Source organism: Perna viridis, chromosome 10 (genome assembly GCF_037379345.1).
Source record: "Perna viridis isolate PV_CMFRI_1.1 ecotype Kerala chromosome 10, ASM3737934v1, whole genome shotgun sequence".
NCBI lineage: Eukaryota > Metazoa > Mollusca > Bivalvia > Mytilida > Mytilidae > Perna > Perna viridis.
Window position 1 is genome coordinate 30,067,045 of NC_142454.1, and position 20,725 is coordinate 30,087,769.

The 20,725-nt window shown below is 32.6% G+C and overlaps 1 long non-coding RNA gene and 1 pseudogene across 2 annotated transcripts; both read left to right on the forward strand.

Moving 5' to 3' along the window:
• The first annotated feature begins 3,371 nt into the window (after positions 1 to 3,371).
• On the forward strand, positions 3,372 to 5,237 carry LOC148605315 (uncharacterized). Its single transcript, XR_015916142.1, has 3 exons — positions 3,372 to 3,455; positions 4,030 to 4,133; positions 4,529 to 5,237. It is a non-coding gene; the product is annotated as an uncharacterized LOC148605315 (long non-coding RNA).
• Positions 5,238 to 8,463: 3,226 nt separating this feature from the next.
• Positions 8,464 to 20,500, forward strand: LOC148605316 (uncharacterized; annotated as a pseudogene). The gene is made up of 7 exons (XR_015916071.1): positions 8,464 to 8,572; positions 10,186 to 10,595; positions 11,859 to 12,024; positions 12,285 to 12,418; positions 12,623 to 12,650; positions 15,793 to 15,840; positions 16,496 to 20,500. The product of XR_015916071.1 is annotated as an uncharacterized LOC148605316 (transcript).
• Positions 20,501 to 20,725: the final 225 nt, after the last annotated feature.

A 20,725-nucleotide genomic window follows, 5' to 3' on the forward strand; every position in this document is an offset into this window, starting at 1 on the left:
CTAATTGATGACAGTTTTCACAAAAGTGGAAATTCCATGCTAACATCGTAAACAATCATGGTTAGCATGGTTTCAACAAAATATATAGAGAGCCGAATTAATGGCACGAAATAGTATTTTACTGATTTACTCATTCATTTTCGGCATTTCGGAATTATATAGCCCGAAAACAAATATTTTGAAAGAATGCTGTTATTACTAGCCCCCATTTACTTCGAATATTGAAACTGACAATCATGTCAGGTTGTCTATTGAATGCCATCAATGTCAAATCCAAGTATCATTTTCACTGAATGCGAGAAAAAAAAAATTCGCAATTTTATGAATAAGTAAAATCGGCCCATCCATTCACAAACCTGACATAAATGTTCTAGATCTTCGGACATTTCCTTGATTTGTGATTTTACACATTCATAAAATATGGGAAAAATGCTTCATTCATAGTATGAAACATAACTACATGAAAACAGATAGAGATCGTGTTTTACTACAGTCAAACACTGATATAATCAGTATAAATGAAACTTTGGGACTTAATGAGATTTATCATTTCGTGGAATGTATCTTCAATATGTCGTTTAACTCAAATATTTAATAAACCAACTATAGGACAATGAATTTTATTCTTCAATTAAAAAAAATCAATGCCTGATTTATAAAGCGTGCACAGCATAAAAGATGATATTTTTTATAACCGTTTAACAATTGAAAAAAATCATGATTTTTTCACGTTACATTTTTATAAGTTAAGTGGGATCCTTCAATCAATTTACATGTACGCTGTTATCAGTTTTCTCAATCGGTAAATGTTACTAAGCATTGGATTTTATCCAAAGGAGTGGCTTTAAATGTCAAGCATATCTGCTTGATACGCTGTTTCATTTATGCTAAACTAAAGACGATAGGTTGTCTCTACTCCATCCTGAAACTTTTTCTTACTAGTGTCTTGTCGCTTGAAAATTTAATGATACCAAAGTAACTCAAATGACACTAAAGCTAAATTACTTACATACTATTCATTAGATGTTTGTTTAGTTTTTAGGTAGGTAAAACAAAATTGCGAAGGAAAACAATAAGGACGATGCATGTGTGGATGTGTGTTAATATTTAGTTTAAATGCATATCTAATTTCATATAAATCAATTATAATCAACACAACAGTAATTGATCATAAGGATTCGGAATCAAACCTAAGCTTATGAACCTAAGCTTATGTTAATCAGTCTCCTATTATATGACAAAAATAAGCACATTGGATCAGCATGCTCTAATACATTGGTTTTACAAATATTATTGCAATAGTGAAATAAAAAAGTAATATGCGCAAAAGAAGATAGACATGTAGGTGAAAAAGAAAGAATATGATTAAATGCATTAGGCAAAAAACAAACAATACTTAGTTAATCTACAAATCGTTGACTTTTTAAAATATAAGATTGCAACTTTAGGAATAATTCAATCTTTTGTTCTGTTGTAAGAGCATCAGATCCTTTCAGAAGAACATTAATATCAATCTGAAAACTCAAAGTTTGGACAGTGTTGAGCCAGAGTTCTTAGTACTTAGCAAGAAACGGTTCCTTGTCTCTACTTGGCCACAGGAATAGTTCGGACTTGCTACAAGGTTACGCCGTAACAGATGCTCGTTGAGAGCTGCTGGTCAAGCACAAACTGGCATGCAAGTTCTGTCCTAGTCAACTACCAATGTAATAGTATAATGGTCGTATGATATTATTAGATACATTAATACGAAATTTAAATATGCTCAGCGATCTCGAAATAGGAGTGGCTAGGGAGAGTTCATTCCACATCTTAATAGTAGACGGTAGGAAATAGTTCGAATAAAAAGATGTCTCTGTATGTAAAAAGTTGTGTGACTGACGCGTAAAATTGCTGTGGACATCTGTCCGCGCATTCGTGCTTAATGGTGCATAATACTTGATCATAGTGTAAGCTTTTCTTATGAAACACTCAATATGGCCACGTCAAGAACTTTATCAGAGAAATAAACACTTAGGTGTTTGTGATAACACTTCCTTGAGATCACAATTTTTCATCTGTAGAGGTGTGTGAATCTTTCGGGTTGGTGTACATGATATTCGCATCGCAACTGTATTACTAGGATTAAACGAACCAGCCATCGCATAGCCCATTGACGGATTTTGTTCGATGTCTCTATTCAATGCAAGCGCTGTAATATCTTGAGTCACTACTATAACATATAGATTAGTATCGTCGGCAAATAGTTTGATACATGCATTGACGTGGATAACGATATCGGTTTTAAAAAAGAGAAAAAAATAGAGGACCAAGTATCGATCCTTGCGAAACACTGGCTCTCACTGGTTTCCAAATTGAAAAACAACCGTTTAGACAATGCGTTGGAATCTTTCAGTTTAACAGTTAAATAGCTACTAAACCAGCACAAAGGGCGTCCGGTTGTACCATGCTTCTGTAACTTAAACAATAAACCGTCTTGTCATACACAATCGAAGGCTAGGAAATGGCACCAAAGACCACGCGAATTTGCTGACCATTATATTACCCAAAATCTGGTAGAACGAATTTAAAATAACACTTAGTTGATTTGTAGCGGAATCTCCGTGAGTGAATCCGACTGACGCTGAGTAATAATTAGATTGTCTCTTAAATAACTGTTTTAGTATGCAAACACACCGTTCCATTTATTTTGAAAAAAATATACTGAGAAGTGAAACAGGGCGATAGTTCTTGACTTCTTACGCTATTCTGTTTTTATATACTGGCTTCACGTTGGCTCTTTTCTGAGGCTTTCAACCATGTTTCCGTAAAAGACAGTATATAGTATCTACCGTATTTAGCTTGAATAAGGTCCAATTTTAGTAAGAAGCTCTGTAAATTTAAACGGAGAAAAGACATAGAGTTTGATCACATCTCACCTAGAAAATAAAACTCTGGTGGACCTACAGAGACAGACCTCTCATCGAGCGAAGTATCATTAATATGATTGATGGGGCCTGGGTTTGATTCTAATCCAAAAAAGAAGCACCATCTCAATTATCAGTAGTAATAAAATGGATTAAAAATAATGTACGATAAAAGTTTTTGAGAACAAAAATACATCTCTGCTTGTACCACAAGAACATTCATGGGAGTAATGCTACTCTTAATTAATAAAATAGCAGCATTATGATAGGTAATGAGTCTCACTTATAAAATACAAAAAGATAAATACAACATCAAGCAATGACAATATCTGTGCTCTGTTATGATTTAACGAGATATTAAAGAGACCCACTCTCATCCTGTATTGGTCAATACATATACCCATCATTATGTCACACCTATTTGATACAGGTAAGCGTATTGAGAGTAATTTGAATATCCAAGTACTTGATACATGTACATATGATCACATTTGGTACAAGAATAAGGTGCAGTTATATTGTTAAACACGGATTACATTTCATCAAAACAAGGTAAGTAGTAGAGGCAATGTAGAAATGTGAAAAAAAAACAAAACAAAAACAAAAACAAATTATATACATAATGGGGGTTTCCTTTAACAGGTAAACACATAAATCAGTAGACAAGACTAATGAAATATGTCGGTCAAGAACTATCAACACTTATTTTTTGAATTTCGTTTTCAGTTCAGTGTAGAAATTTAATCGCTGAACAATTTTCATTGAGAACAGGTCGGACGATTGTCTGTGTCAGCAGCCAATAAAATTTTAGCATTATTATTAATATATCGCTTAAGTGAAAAAAATTACTACGAAGATAGTAGTTGAAGTAAAGAGATTCAGAAGTGAACAAACAAAAAGTAAAGGAAATCATAATGTCAAAAAAGAAAACAAATAAAATACAGTTAACCTTAATTTATTTGATTCAGTGTATGCTGCGAAGAATTATAATGGTATAACAGAGAAAAAAGAAGTGTATAAACATGTGTGAAAAGAAACTCTAGATTTAGACAAAACATTTATGACAATGACTTATATGAAGCCATGTGATAGGTGTTCATCTGGTAATATTATTATTACATATTAGGTTCTGCTACTTTGTTGGGGTACCATATCTACCTCGGATGTTCGCACTAGCAGCACCATCCATCTCGAAGTCTCCTGTTGGGAACACGAACTTTTTAGCACGAGGTATCTTTTCGGTATTGGTTACAACTATTCTATCTGAGATTTTCTGCATACAAATCTTGCCATCCACTGTCAATGTTTGCTTTACAATTATTTTTTGCATGTATAAGCCAGAATACTTCGTGCTTTGACCACTCTTAATCAGTTTATACTTTTGACTATGTTAACAATTATATCAGTAGTGTTTTCGACACTGGTCTCTTCAACTCCACTTACCCTTATAAGTTCACGTTTCCCATAATGCTCAAGTCTGTCCAAATCCTCCTTCTGTTTGGCATTTTGGCAGTAAGGCGCTTAACTTTGTGTTTATACTACTGACGTGAACATTTGATTGCGTTTTCCACTTCATGTTTAATTGTTAATGCAAATGTGGACGATTTTTTCATCATGTTTGACAGATTTTAACGATTGGATTATGGTTTGTTAGTCGGACTTCAGGAGGGCGAATAATGTTGGGGTGGAGAACTATGGGTTTGATGATGGTGGTACATAGTAGATGAGCCAAACTGATACGCTTGAGGTCTTATATGAACGTCCATCTGTGGAATATCAAAAGACGATGGATGTGTTTCAGGAGGATGGGTGGTACACTCTTTTTTTACCCCATGCTGATTTTCTGCTGAAGTGGTGAGATTACTTAAACGTAATCTATTATTTGATGTAAACCGTGTAATGGAAGAGATCTTAGCCAGTAGCGATAGATTATTGTTTATATCTGAGTTTGCTTACGTTTCTATCAATGACATCGCTTGTTGAGCTGATATTGAGTTGAACAGTACTCACGTCTGGCAACATAAACAAATTATATGAAAAAAAAAACATTTCTACATAATTTTTATCCTTGATGATACATTTACATCATACACTTACTACAACATATATGATATGACCGTCTTTATTTCACGATATGTACTTTAGAAAGTCATATCTTGGCGATTCCCTAGAGCTAGGAAAAAAATCATGTAACGACACTTGGAGCATGCGCAAAAAATCATTTGATTAAAGGAGTAAACGAATATTGTGTTGGCTGCTTTGTTAAAAAATGAAACCATCAAAGAAGGAATATTGACTAACCATATGATTCACAACTTGCTTGTATATAAGAAAACAAATTGTAAGAATAGGAAATAAAAATAAAATGAATGAAAACTTGTTCCATTTCTTTGTGATACCGAAGTACTGACTAGGGCAAATTTAACATGGTACTAGACTGGTCGATGTCACTGATGATTTGTTTGGTCGAAATATATGTAAAGAAAACGTACAGCAGTAACGTACATGTTCAAATAAGTTTCAGTATAGGAATGTATATGCTTTCAACTGTCTTAGCTCATTTCAAAGTTTGCTTTTATAATTTTATGAATTTCTTAAATATTGCGATTTTTCACTTTTTGTTCTTTGTATATCAAGTTTCATGCTTTTATAAAGACCATACAATTATGCTAAATAACTAATTATTCTTAAATAATTGGTATTTTTGAATAAACAAATATGAACTTCTAGACCCTCTCACCAAGTATTCACCAAATGTGTCATGTACATGTTGAATAGTAACGGCCCTGACATGTATGAGTTCATGTTAAACACTTTGTCTCTAGGACTTGTACATCTGCAAACGTAAATGAAAAAAAAAACATGCAGATATTTTATCTTCTAGATTATTCCGGACAGTCGATTGAACGTGATCAAGTTCGTGGCATTCATAGATTCGCTTATATATGTTCTACACTTGTTGGCAGGTTGTATTATTGTTAAATGTATTTACTTATTATTTTTCTGTTTTCTTGCAATAAAGGACCATTTGATATGTTCATATCAAAGTAAAAGCTTGAAAGATAAAGTGACTTCCGAGATTCATTAGTCTAAAATGTCGGATCACAAGCAATATTTCCAACTTTCTTTACCACAATTTGCAGTAGCACTTAATTCAAAACCCCTAAACACCGAGGATTCGTTTATTTGGCTACACCTATGTAGCTCATTTGCCATACTCTGGTAGAATGTCTCAGTGCTAGATTTTAATTCCTGTTTCGAAATGTTTTGCTTTTAGAATTTATTGTATACAATTAAATTTTGAATCTTCAAGGTTCTACGTATTTGCCATTAATGCTGTTAGGAGTTAGTCAACAAAACACGTGCAAAGCATACTTATATGATTAGTATTTTTAAATTTTGGTTCAAACCAGTTTTTTGTTCATATGTTATGCCTACCTCGCAGTATTTTACTGGACATGTTAGTTGAATACATAATATATTTTAAATAACGTGACCAGAAAAAGTGTTTTTCTAATCCTGCTTGTTATCTGCCTTAAAGATACTTACGTTCCTCTCACGGTTAGTTTAATTCATAGTTCAATTTTTAACATTCATTAACTATGGGTAAAAAATCTTTGTTCTTTTAAATGGAATTAGACCAACCAATCTAAACAATTTAAGTGCAATTCTGCCTTGAATCCAGATAGAATCTTATAAATTTTCATGCATTTCTTAATTCCAAACTATTTTGATTGAAAATCCTTCAGTAGGCATCATAAAAACTATATTCAAAAATAAAGAAGATGTTAGAACTTTATATTTGTTTACGTACTACTACAGAAAAATACGGGAAAATTTCCCGCCAGAATGGTGACACTACAGCCAGTCAACAATATTTTGTAATATATAACAGATCTAAGGAAATGCACATAAGAAGAGTAGTTTTATGACGCTACAAATGTATTTAAACATAATTATTGATTATTTCGAGATATAATGAAACACCCTCTGTCTGGTTTTTAGACAGAACCATAGTCAATGTTGTGTACATGTTTGTAATTCAGTTTTTTATTCCTTTTTGTTTTTGTTTTCAATTGCGATAAATTACCAGTATATTAATTAATCCAGTAAAGAGAAATTCATATAGGAATTTTGAAAACATAAACTTTGTGTTTAATTCCTGATAAGCTTTACTTCACCTGTGTGATGACTTTTTCTTAAATTACACTTGCCAAACAATTTTTAGAACGATGAAATATATAATCATACTTCATAATCTGTTGTCCGATGGAAAATGCAAGCACATTATATTAAATTTACAATGGTAAAAGACCCATAAATATTTCATCATATTTCTTTCTCCAACGTGTTATATTTACGTTGGTTCCCACTTCTAAATCTGCAAATGTTACTAAGCACTGCTTTATTATTGTGAGTGTCAGGAGAAAAAGTTCTAATCATAATCTAGTTGACGTTTTTATTCCATCCTGTCACTCAAACAATGACAAGGGTCTTGTACTTGATAATTTAAGGAGGCGACGTAATTCAAACATAACTAAACGTGGAATACTAACACACTTTGAATCCGCGATGTACATTTTTTAATGAGATAAGACAAAACACTTTATAGTAAGTTTAGATTTTAGAATTACACAACCCTGGCCCCAGGTACATTTGTGTCTCAGGTAACATGTGCTGCAGTTTCTCGCTTGCTTGTGTAGGTGTATAAAGAAGGAAGCTACCTGAATTGTAGTTTGTAAGAGATTAAATAGTCAGTTAACTTGATTACTCTTCCAATGATGATATATGAAAATGCGGCAAACAGGGATATCATATCAGGGGAAGAATAGTCCGAAATCTTTCTCTACTTCAATTGTTAGGAATTGAAGTAGACAGATTGTTTACAAACAAACAACTAACCACCACGAATAGCCCTGCAATCACGATTTTATTTTAATTAAGTTACATAAGGATTTTTGAAAATCTCTCCTTAGAATTCTTTAAAATGCTTTTTGAAAGTACGATAACCCTGCAATATTTGAAACATGAAGAAGAATGTTCGCGTACTATTGAAATGAAAAGCAGTAAAAAGTGAGAGGAGTTTAGATTACCCACAAACGTTTCAAAGAAGGATAATATGAAAATGTGCAACTACCTTTGCAGGCTAAACAAAAATATACATGAGAGTATAAGATATATTGCAAACCTACAAAGTGAATATTATAATTTAAAAGCAATTTATCTCAAATTCACCTGAAAATAAAACTCTTAGAAAAAGATTCTTTTCGTTTTAATAATTAGTACGATACAAAGAAATAACACTTAAATAATGTTCAATGACTGTGAATATTTTACTTTGAATACTTAAAATAAAACAGGTGTTCTCGTTATCATTCCAGTGTCTTACTTTCTCAGTATGAAATGCTTGTAAGAAAAACGATTTTTGGGGGTATTTTCTGGGCAAAACCTCCTATTATCGGAACATTGGCATTCTTTGGCTACGCCTCACCTTGGTACACGACTTCATTGCTAAAGTCGCTGACTTTTGTCTACATGTACTAAAATACTTTCTTTTTTAGGTATTCAAATATAAGTTGGAAGCACAAGAAAAGGATGGTCATTTAGTTGAAACAGACAATAATCGTAAAAAAAGAATATCTGCAAGATGAGTGATGATAGTGAATATGGTATGCATATTACAAAACCGATAGACTGTGTAATACTCTATATATGTGTATTTGTATAAGACCAACTATCACCATATATGTTTTTTCATTTCCTCGTCAACTTGTTGTGTTTGTCATTTGACAAGATATTGTTAAGGCCAATGTGGATGGTCAGTCTCCGGTCAAATGTAGAAGATTAAATTTGTTAATTATTAAGATTATCCCCTAGTGACATATTTAAATTAAATATTAAATATATTGAATCAGTTATGAAAACTAAGTATGTGCCTTTATTTCTTTCCTCCATAGCAGTTTCATTCTCTTTCCTTTTTAACTTCGCTTTAAAGAGTATTCAAGGGAACCAAGGTTATAGCGGAAAAATCATCTACATTGTATCAGGCTAAAATACATATATTTCCATATACTGAGAAAATTAACAAATGTAAAATTTTTCAATCCTCGAATAGCATAAAGCTTAAATTTACACCATATATAATCTCTTATTCCCCATTTCACACCCTTCCGTATTCCCCTCCGATATTTCTCAATTCCCTAGAAAACCCATAAGGTGTATTAGTCTGGTCACTTGACACCGTGGTTTCTCGGGGCTGAATCCTAATCTACCATTCAAATGCATTGAAATGTGTCATCGACAAACTGATGAGTTCGGTATTTAAAGAAAAAAATCCATTTGTGTAAAACTTTCTATAAATAATTACAAATATCAATTTCTACATGATGAAAGTCTCATTGTGTATGATGTTCAATAATAAACCCCGAGAACATCAACACTTTGACTTCCACTAGCCAATGAGCATATGAGGACCAAACAAAACAACGAGAAATGTACGAAGGTCAAATAGTACAAATTGTTGACCTGATAGACAGGAAAAACAAGGTCTTATAGAAGAAAATGTTCAAATGTTATCTTTAATTTTCTATAGAAAATAAATATTGAAGTATAATAAAACAGAATATGCCACATAAGCGATTAGGCTGAAGCCTTAAACAAACACGAAATGCATATTCAATGGAGATAAAGCTCTTTAAGAAATTATAATAGTACTTGATCCTTTTAGTTTTGTTCCGATGCTACAAATGGATTTGATTTGTCCAAAATTGCATGTTTTGTTCTAACAGTTAAGATAATGATGTCATGTATAACATGTTATACATTTTTTGCAGTCAATGTTATTATATTTTATTGTATTTGTCATAAAAAAAAAGTCACTATTAGACATTGTTAAATAATTTACATATATGTATGACATATTACCTTACAATTAAATAGTATGTTCAGTGGCAAAAGACGTTTGGTGTATTTGTTAATAAACTTGAAAAACTACTTTTATGCAAATAAAATATTTGAAAAAAAAATAGTGCGGTTTAATGTTTATTCGCAGGGTTTTAGGATATACAATAGTTAAAATATGAGTAACTGTCTATACATGTGATTAAAGTAGCAAACCTTATTACAAAATGTACATTGTTTCCATGAACAAGAAAGAGAAAATAAACCATAATATAATGTGTCTATACTATAGATGCAATTTTTTTTTGTAACCATTTAGGTACAAAAATAAAATATTTTGTTTATAAATGTATTGGTATGGCGTGTTGGGTTTAATTTTCAGATAAAGAAAAGAACACAAGGAGATTTTTATCGATTACGATTGCTTTAACATCGGTACTTTGCCCTCCTCTGAGGGATTACACTGAGATGAAAATGACACAATTATTCAACGAACTTAATGCACAACACAACCTTGCTAAGCAGAAATACCCGCAGTTGTTAGAAACATATGGACATACCTATCTTAATTATGAAGCAATCAATGGTAATTCAATTCATGGTCGTCAGAGGATTGGGAATGGTTTCAATACCAAGTATGATTATACAGTAAAGACTTGGATAGATTTAGCTAAGCTTTTTTTACCAACAAAGATTTCACATAGGCAGGAATTTTATCAAGGAGAGGATTGCTCGGAGATGCTCAAAATCATCAGTCGTTGCTCACTTGTACCGATGAATATAGCTCATCAGGTGATATCTGAATTTCGATAAAAAGCAGACAAGACAAAGCTGATTACTCATTACATTCATATAAAAAAGCGGTTTGTATGACACTTATGTGTCCCATAAAGGACGAAAACTACATTTAGAGACTCTCGGCTAAAATGCTATCGTATCCTAATGCACGGTAGGGTGTATTACATTTCCAATAACCGCACACTTAAGGGTGCTTTATAACTATGTGCCACCATACCTTTGCGATAGAAGAGTAAATTAAAAGCTCTAATAATTTTATCAAGCGACAACTTTCGCAATAAGGTCTATGTTTTAATCCATCCGGTGGTAAGTAATAACTGAAGTGCAATCGTAATACTATTTACGTGTAGGATTTAGATTTTACTAATCTACCAGGTATCATTTGATCCGACAAGTGATATCTTCTTCCAATAAAAAATGTGAAAGGAAATTAAAGATGGAGAACAGCGAGAAGAAACAATTACTAAAAAAAACAATTTTGGCAGGTGATTTTAAAGAATTGAAGAAATCAATTTTAAAAGCATAAATCTCCAAGCATTAATGTTTTAAGTTCCCTTATTCATGATTTATTTCTTTTTACATATTTTTTTAATCTTCATGCATGCATTTGGTGCTGACTTTGACTTAGAATTTTGTTTTTGCCATTCAGCCATTTCTGAAGAGTTACAAATATTAGATATTAAGAGTTTTGGTCATGTTTTTTTTTTTTGGTCAACATTAAGACCCAAATCATCCGAAAATCAAAATCAACTGTTTGATTCCTAATGTTCTTAATTTGTTGTATCTTGTTGTGTATTAAAATAAAATAATACCAGTTTTATATATTGTAAATTTTTGATATGCTGTACACGTGTTTCAAAGAGTAACCTCTCATAAACAGCATTGAAATCAAATATATAGGAAGATCATAATCAAAATATTACAAGAAGTACTCAAAACCAAAATTATCGAAAGAGGAAGCTAAATCCATCACTGAGAGGTTCTACCATATGCAAGGAACGGAGCCTCTGTGTTTTAAATATTTTTAAATTTGGAATACTGCAAGATTTCATAAATAGGGTAAATAAAATATGATATAATTCTGGGTCAAACAAGTCTGACTACTAGGTTAATCAATACTCTGGGAAAAAAATTCGATTTTGGACCATTGCACTGGAATTAATGCGCTGAAAATCTTCTTTTTTTTTGTCAGTAACAGGTGGATTCACTATTTATATTTGCCCGCGGGTCATTTAATTATCTGTATATTTATTATAGGTATTAGTTGAAGTACGAAATCAATGGGCACATTGTAATTTAAAAGATTGGAATTCGAGTAAATATGATGAAAGTTTGCAACTGATAATAAAATTGGTTGAAAATTTTACCATGGTGGAAACGGCGAGTGAAACAATAGAAAAACTAAAAACGTTGCAAAATTTTGGTAAGTGATTGTTTTACAATGATATGTAAGAACATTAAACAGCTAAACAGTTATGTTAACAATGCGTTCCCGCTGTTCCAAATTTATGATGGATATGGGTCACATAATGCAAATTTAAATGAAGATATCTGTCTTGTTATACGTAAACAGCTTTACAACAATTGGTTACTTTGACCAATTGAAATTTTAATTGAATCTCTTTCTAACCTTAATATACTTAAGGATAGTGCGATTTAATATTAAAATATACATCATTACAGGTTTGTATGCTGGGGCGTTTGGGGTCACAATACCTTTGGACAATCTTATAGAAAAAGTTCTGAGAAAAGTAGACAATATGTTGAAACCATCCGTTGTGGGAAATATTACAACTGCCGATAATAGCCTTGACCAGGTAATTTTCTGTTACATTTTTATCCAGAGTTCTTCGACAAATAAGAGGTAAATCATTCTCTAATTTCAACGTTTCTCTTTACGCTCGATTATGTACTGAAATATAATGTTATAAAGAATATATTGATTATCATAATCACAATCGGTTCTATTTATTTCCTAAAATAACCTAAAAGATTATTAATTATATTTCAATCATTTGCAGCTCTTCAAAATTTTAATGGACAAAATAGGTAAGTGCATATAATACTTTTCCCCTTTTTTTTTCATTTGTGAAGACATTTGTAGAAATGTTTAATGATAAAATTCATGTCCTAATAGAAAAGGGTGTAGGTAAGTTATTTAATCTGAGGTGCAGATATCCCATTCCTTACAAGTACTAGAAAAACAGTGTTTACCCCTATCCTAGAAATTTATAAAATTAGTTTTCAATAATTTGTTTTTGTTCTTGTTTTTGTTCTTATATTTGTTAGTGGTATTTGTATAGTTTTTTCTTTTGTTTATTTTTGTTTGATTGTTTGTTTTGGTTTCTGTTTTTATGTTATTTTTCTTGTTGATGTTTTTTTATTTTGTTGGGAATGGAAAAAAATGGGAAACACATACCAAGGCATAAATACGAACATTATACTGAAAATTGTTTATGTGTCAGATCATATTGGAATACCAAAAATATTCTTGTTGTTCACTTGTTCGGAGAAGATGGTACGTGTATTTTAGTTCATGTGGGTAGATAGTGCCAGTCATAGAATAAGTTGGTGTTTTAAGAAATAATTACGTTATTCCAAAATTTTATCTTTCTTGCATGTTTTGAAAGAAAAATTGTTAAAGGAAGAAAATGGAAAGAAAATAGTAAAGCGAATTCGTTTTCGATTCGCAAAACGTGGGACACGTCATCTCCCATGTGCACTTTGCACCAAAACCTAACTGTTTAGTCTTGCAAATTATTTTCAACCTAAAGCCAAGTTTTATCCAAGCATACTATTTTGAAGTTTTGTCAACAAATTGGTTACCATTTTTACAATAATTTTTCAATACGCAGAATAGTTAAGGCACTTCAAGTGTATTTTCTACGACATAAAATAACAAAGTCATAAAATACTACAATGTCATAAGCATTGTTTACGCCAACGTCTGCAGGTGATTTCATTTTTTTCATTAAACAGACGTTTATCGGAAATTCTTCATAGAAACATTGGATGAAAAAAGAAAATAAATTATGGGTTTCAATCATTACTTCAGTTTTCAGCTTTAATATTCTTTAGAAGTTTGCTTATTTCACATTTCTTACGATTTAAGTAGGCGCGGCTTATTTTCCATTTATGGAAAAACGGCGTTGTTTACAAGCTTGAACATTTCACGGCACACACACCCCCTTTTAATATAATTAATTACTCAGTGTTTCATTTTTATGTGAATATTATCGCATGCTTATGAGTGTCTAAACATTTACCACATTAAAAAATCCATAAGATTATTAACACAGCCGTGTAATTGCAAGAAAATGCATCTCCTTCACAACGCATATCAGTGCTATACATAGATCAACGAAATGTGCAGCATCATGTACACTTGTATTACAAATTTTAAGCAGTGGATAAGGTACGAATGTGCACGGTTATAATAAAGCACCAAATTGAACGAAACATCGGATATCTCTATCGTATCTCTATCGTATAACCTACTGTATCACTTAATCTTGAATCTAAAAAAAAGAACATTTGAGCGTTTGTAAACAAAAGAGAAACGAAAGTTGGACACGTACTATGTCCGTTTTTCATCCCGCCTGACCTGTTCCACTCAACCGAATTTCTTGTGTCATGCATCATAAAGTAGGAATGAAATAAGGAATCTATCTGTATTTGGAAACAAATCGTGAGGGATAGTAGAACAAAATAATCGTTCGCGGATTTTTACAGATTAACAAATTTCACCGCAAAACATATTTCTAATATGATTTTCTTGGCTAATGTGACGATTCATTGCTTTTGCCAGCAAAATTCAGGACAAGTACATGAAAACAAATTTGATTGCGATTAAGTGATCGGAGTGATCGGGCAAAAGTATTTTATAGTTGAATTGAAAGATGTTAGGAAATTCACAAGCGAAAATCACAATAAATAAGTAGAAAAATCGCGTATTTTAAAACCTGTTTTATCAAACAAACCACATAGAAAATGTATAATAGCAATTTTAGTCCTTTATAACAGTTTTATTATAGAATGCGACTTAAAAGATTTTTTTTATATTTTACTTAAAACGGCCTTACCGTCCTGCGAAATATTTTTTTCGAAGGAGGACATATAACTTATTATTAGATTATTAGATAAATGTACTTCCGTTATATTACATCAAAGAAAATGGTGAAATGATTTTGAGTATATTTCCCGAGATGTACTGTAAGAGTTGTTCTAGTAATAAAGCAATCAAATTGGATACACCGTAACGATCAACGACATCATGATAACGACTATAAAACTTTTTTGTAACACTTAACCTTTTTCCGGAACCCTACTTGTAAGAAGTCTACAAAAATTCTGTATAGTTACGGTAAGCTCTGGTATGAAAGGAAAGTTGACAATACGGAAATGAAAAGTCTTTGAGTTTGTCGTAAAGTTTGATCAAATGTTTTCCTTTACTATCGATTTTTCTAAGTTCAGGTCAAGATATGAGACTGAGTTCAAAGTGTCTGTAGTATCCTTTATTTCTACTTCTTTGGGGTAGATGCAATGTATAAAACCCTCGAAACTAGAATTTTTTAACGATTATACGTCATCTATATAGCGAAAACTGATATTAAAGGATCTAGCTAAACAATGTTCCTTCTTTTGGATCAGTTCATCTATTAAGTCATCCTCAATAGAGTGAAGAAATAGGGCAAACAAGTATAACACAAGTGTGATAATTACGAAAAGGCTTTACGTTTTTAACTCAAAAAAACTTTTAAAGACAATAGCTACCACGTTATTTATTAGTTTTTATTATTTAATTGATAAGATTAAAAAAAAGTAAATAGTATATCTGTAGATGTGTATCAGGATCTGAAAACTTCATAACGACGTTAAACCTCTAATAATGAAAACATGATCTGATGGAACTATGCAGCCTAATAGAGTTTCTACTTTCTGGGACTAATAGATGATATCGATTGAATGTGTCGTGAATATTTTATGGTCTTCTACATCACGAACCTTTTTTACTACCGTACACCGAGTACTATTTAAATTTAAGGTTGTTTTGGAGGTTTTCAGTCCCTTATCTCCATATTTATCTTTCTAAATGATCCAATGTAGTAGTGAGGCGATTAAGATGCACACATTCTGAGTCGTGTCTTCAGTAACTTTCATTCAGATAACCAATATGCATATTATTTTTAAGGACAACTAGAGTCACAAGCAAATGATCCTATTCCTCCACATATTCAAGGTAAGTCAACACTATTAAATGTTTACACCAATAAGATTTACGAAATAAGTTGTATATTGGGATATAGCTGTTATTTTGCAATATTGAAGATTTCATGACTTTTAAACCTTTTTCTCTATGATTCCTTTGGAATATTTTGGCCGCATGACATTCGTATCTATAATGGCTGAAATTCTTGCAATCCCACAACAACCAATCACAACGGAGAATTTCATATCACATCGTCCATGGGTCGATATCGCAAATGTTCAGCCTCCCAAGACGACAATAAAAAAAAACAAATCATAGAAAATATTTATTAGACAACCTTAACGGAAAAAAATCGGTTTGTTCAAATTGAAAATATTTATTGGATACAAATTGAACACACAGTACTTTATTTCATCGAAATTTTAATCCCCATTTTCGGGTTGTATAACATATTTGTGCAATAAAAAAATATTTGGTATAATCTAACTTTCACAAAACTAGATCTAATTTTTAAACAAAAGTGAATTAAATTGTCCATAGAGATACATGTATTCGTTAGGAGACATAAACAATGATCATCACACTTTTCTGTCCAAACACAGAAAATAGCGACGTTTTTTGGTTTTAAATGTGACTTGTTGTCTTTAGATGATAAGGAATTTTTTTTCTTTTGTTTCCAAATAAGTCCAAAATGAAAGAGAGATAAAAAAAATGGAGAGATGATGACAAGTTGTTTGTACATACCAGAGCTGCAACTGAAGTAAAGAAAAAAATTGATACTCAGAGTTGTGTTTTAGTGACTGGAAACAGTGGTAACGGAAAGACATATTTAGTCCGGCATACTGCTCTACTCTTGGCAGCAGAGGGATACGTAATAGTACCAGCTGAAAGGCCTGAGGAAATAAAAAGGTATTTTGCACCAGGAAGGAAAACTGTCTTTGTTTTCGATGATATGTGTGGCAAATTAACAGTAAATCAGACTTACTCAGATGATTGGAAATTACATGTTAATACTATCAAATCAAATTTAAATGAGAAATATTTTAAGCTACTTGTCACATGTAGGCTACAGGTAATTAGAAGTGAGAAGATGGAGAGTTTGAAGCAATCTATTTTTGAAGATAGTGAATGTAACATATGTTCAGATATGTTTTTACTATCAACCTCTGAACGAAAACACATTCTTGAAAAATACTTTCAAGATAACATGGAAAGAATTTCCGATGATAGTTTAGATCAGTACGACTTTTTCCCGTTGCTTTGTAGACTGTTTAAGGGTACCAATATTCTTGAATTAGAGAACTGCCTCATGAACCCATTTCCCTCTTTAAAAAATAACCTTCAAAACTTACGTAACGAAAATGATGACGGGAAAAGGGCGTATTGTGGTTTAGTACCATGTGTGTTGGCAAATGACAAATTGACTAACGAAGATTTTGACAAAAATGATGAAATTGTATATGGCCTTGAGGCTATCTTAGATAAATGTCACCTACCTCGGTCAGAATCACGTCTAGCCATTAAATCTTCATTACAATTGCTTGATGGAGAACACGTTTGCATAACAGACGGCACTTACAAAATCATTCATGACAAATTATTTGATTTTTTAATAACACATTTTGGAGATGAAATATTAGATATTATTATTGATTATGCCGACATTGAAATTTTCTCGGATAGACTTATCTATGACACTGATCTTTTTCCAAATCTAAATACAGAAGGTTTAGTAACGCTGAAAAACGATCAACAAAGGAAAAACTACATGGGACGAATAATTAGAGAATTGGATAGGGATGAAGTTCTGTCAGTTTTTCTAAACATTAATATGAAATCTAGAACTTTCAGAACAACCTTCCTCTCTTACTTATTAGAACTTGACATGAACTACCAAAAAGAACTCCCAATTATAATTGATTCTGACTATGGTTACACGGCACTGGTCCTTATTTGTAATTATGGCGATTTTATGTTTGCTCATTGGATGATGGGTTGTGGAGTGGATTCATATTTTTACCAGAGGCATCTGTCTGAACAACCGTGCCGTCCCTGTCAATGGGACTCGAAAGATCTATCAAAGATGGAACTACCCCATTGAAGATTGCCTGCACATATAAACACACGGAAGTTGTAAATATGCTTTTAGCAGCAGAACCAATTAACATTGATCAACCCGACATCAATGGATTTACCTCACTGTTCATTGCTTGTGAATATGGCACTGCTGTTATTGCAATGGCTTTAATACAAAAAAATGCCAATATCAATAAGTGTGCAACCGATGGGACGTCCCCACTCATGATTGCGTGTGAAAATAATCGGATTGATGTAGTTAAATTACTTCTGGGGTGTGCTCAGATAAACATTGATCATAATGACAAAGAAGGTAGAACGGCTGTGTTTGTTGCCTGTAAGGCGGGAAACATTGAAATTTTGAGAGAACTGATAGACAAAAAGGCTAACATCAAAAGTCCTATCGAAGATGGAACTACTCCAATAATGGTTGCCTGCGCGTATAACCACACGGAAATTGTAATAGAGCTATTAGCAACAGAACAAATTGATATTGATCAACCTGACAATAATGGATATACCGCACTATTCATTGCTTGTGAACAGGGCAACGTTGATATTACAATGGCTTTAATAAAACAGGACGCTAATATTCACAAATGCGCCAGCAATGGGATATCACCACTCATGATTGAGTGTGAAAATAATTGCATTAAAGTTGTTAAAGAACTTTTGAAGTGTGACCAGATTGACATTAACTACTGTTTTGGTAATGGTTGGACAGCTTTTCTTTTTGCATGTACTACCGGAAACGTAGAGATAATACGAGAGTTGATACATCATAAAGCAGTTATCACAAAATGTTTGAAAGATGGAACATCTGCATTATATATTTCCTGTGCAAACAATCACAAAGAAGCAGTCAAGGAACTTTTAACGAGAAAGGAAATCGACATCAATCAACCTACCGAGGGTGGTTTTACCCCACTATCGGTAGCATGTGAGTTTGGTTTCGATGAAATAGTTAATACACTTATAATTCATAATGCTAAAATTAACAAGTGCAATAATGATGGATCTTCCCCCCTTATGAGTGCCTGTTTATTCAACCATGTAAAAGTTGTAAGAATACTTTTAACGTATAGTTATCTGGACACAGACTGTTATGATAATCAAGGTAAAACTGCCTCTTTTATTGCATGTGAAGAGGGTAACATTGAGATATTGGAAGAACTGATTGACAAAAATGCCAATATCAACAAGTGTGCTGCAAATGGAATGTCTCTTATGATTGCCATTAAAAACAATCATATACATGTTGCAACAAAACTCCTAAGTCCACCGAAATCGGCAATTGTGATAATGATGGATATACTCCACTGCACCTGGCATGCGATAATGGATTAACTGAGATTGTCAGACTTTTGATCGAACGTAATGCTGACGTTAACAGGAGTACAAATATTGGGATATCTCCTCTGATTTTAGCTTGCAGAAATGCGGATTTAGATACATTCAACGAACTTATTAGCTGTAAACAACACATTGAAATTAACCATGCCGATATATATGGAAGTACTGCTCTTTTCATTGCAAGTAAAGTTGGAAATACTTATATTGTCAAAAAATTAATTGAATGCAAGGCCGATGTTAACATTAGTATGAGAGCTCCTGACAAGCCTATATTCCGTGCAAAACAATTAGGAGAGACCGAACTTTGTTATGAAAGCATCAAAAACAATACTTCGTGCGTGACACCTTTGCAAATGGCATGTTTTCTTGGTCACACCACATTAGTCGGGGAGCTTCTTAAAAGCAAATCTATTAGCATTGACCAAAGTGATAATACAGGTAGCTTGACTGGGCTGCATTTAGCATGTCATGAAGGACATATAGAGATAGTAACAGAATTGATCAAACACGACGCAAGTTTAAACAAATGTAATAATGATGGGTTTAATTCATTTTTTATTGCATGCTTGGCAGGTCAAGTTGGTGTACTTAAAGAGCTTAGAAAACATATATCTTCTATTGACTTACAAAGTGTGAACGGCTGTTCACCTTTAATTACAGCCAGCCAACACGGCCGGTTAAATACTGTCAAAGAACTTCTACATTGGAAAGAAACTGACATAGATTACTGTGACAATGATGGTTGTACTGCACTGTACTTTGCATGTGAACAGGGTAATACAGCTGTAGTCAGAATTTTGATGAATCATTCCGCTAATTTGAACACGTTTTCACATACTAGAACATCTCCTCTTATCATTGCAAGTTCGAATGGCCACTATAAGGTAGTGAGAGAACTGCTCAAAAGTACCAAGATTGACATAGAACATTGCAATGTGAATGGTGTAACGGCACTACTTATAGCATGTGAAGAGGGTTACATTAAAATTGTGGAAAAATTGATAGAGTCTTTTGCAGACGTAAACAAGCCTGCACAAGACTTCCCAGTTTATATTTTTGCTGCTAGTCAGAAAGGGTATATTGACATAAGAAATGTGGTCTATCGCCATTACATAAAGCCTGTCAAAAGAATCATATAGAAGTAGTAAGAGAGCTTCTCAAGTCCGAAAACCTCGATATCAATTATCGTGATATGGGAGGCAGAACAGCACTCTATTTTGCATGTTTTTTTTTGGTTTTCTTGGCATATTGAAAGAACTGATTTGCCGTGGTGCAAATGTCAACATACCAGATAAAACCATGAAAACGCCATTATATACAGCAACTTTAACACAAAATAAGGAGGCAGTGTTGGTACTATTGAAAAACAACGCCGACAAAAATGCACTTGACACTGAATTCAAATCACCTTTGGATATTGCTTCTGAAAACAGCATTGATGATATAAAAGTAATACTAGAAAATTGGGAAAATACTGATATATAAT